Here is a 1,059-nt window from a genome sequence, read left to right on the forward strand (position 1 = left end):
TTCTTAAGTTACTGTAGTAAATTATTGTAATTGATATGGACAGCCATCTAATGAATGTTTTTATTTTTTAACATATTTTTATTGATGTCAGAGATGAAGGGAGAGAGAGAGAATAGGAACATTAATGATCAGAGAGAATTATTGATCAGCTGCCTCCTGCACGCCCCCAGACGGCTGCAACCTGGGCATGTGCCCTTGACTAGAATTGAACCTGGGACCCTTCAGTCCACAGACCAACGCCCTATTCGCTAATCAAAATCAGCTAGGGCATGAATATTTTTTTATAAACAAAAGCCAAGTTTATTTGTTCGTTTCTTGCATTTGAAGTACTCCTCAATGACATCCTTTGCCTGAGACCCTTTGCCATAGTCCTTAACCACCACGCAACTGCTACCAAACACTTTAGGGGTTTCTCCTCTCTGTCGATTTTACAGAGGCCTGCCCATTCCCCTTGTTTCTTGTTGTCGTCAACCTTAATTAGGTTGATTTGGGGTTCAGCACAAAGAGCCTCCACCAACTGGACGTACATAGGCTCATCACAGTTGGATGCAAGTACACAAGGTGGGCTTGGCGCTTGTCTAAGGCTTGGGCAGCTTCGCGAATTCCACGCGCTAGGGGCCGTCGTGGATGAGGGCGGTCTTCAGCACGTCTGCAAAGCAGTATTAACGTCCATTCCACCTCCAGCAGCAACGCCTTCTCGGCCATGGCCATGGCGGTGCGTGATGGGGAAGCCCAACCTTGAACGCACCCAAGCCTCCGCCTCCGCGCAACTCCGCATCCACAGGTAAAGAGGATGGATTTTATGTTTTAATAATTCACTGTGCACCAGTTCATAGGATTTGTTTCAGTTATTCCTTCAATCTGAGTGATCTCACCTACTTCATAGTCGTCAATACCTCCATCTATACAAGCAAAATAATTAAATTAATTTCTATTTTTAGAGGTTCTTATCACGTTTCTGATCTTTCCCACTGGTGGGAAAATGAGAGATGGAGCAGATCTCAATTATGTTAAGTAAAGGAAAATTATTTGTCTATAACTTTCAGTTTTTAAACAGAC

General features: G+C 43.7%; 1 pseudogene; it reads right to left on the bottom strand.

Annotated features, from left to right (window-relative positions):
* Positions 1-276: 276 nt before the first annotated feature.
* LOC102760134 lies at positions 277-778 on the bottom strand (annotated as a pseudogene).
* Between the last annotated feature and the right edge of the window lie 281 nt (positions 779-1,059).

Source organism: Myotis davidii, unplaced genomic scaffold, assembly GCF_000327345.1.
Source record: "Myotis davidii unplaced genomic scaffold, ASM32734v1 scaffold175, whole genome shotgun sequence".
Lineage (NCBI taxonomy): Eukaryota > Metazoa > Chordata > Mammalia > Chiroptera > Vespertilionidae > Myotis > Myotis davidii.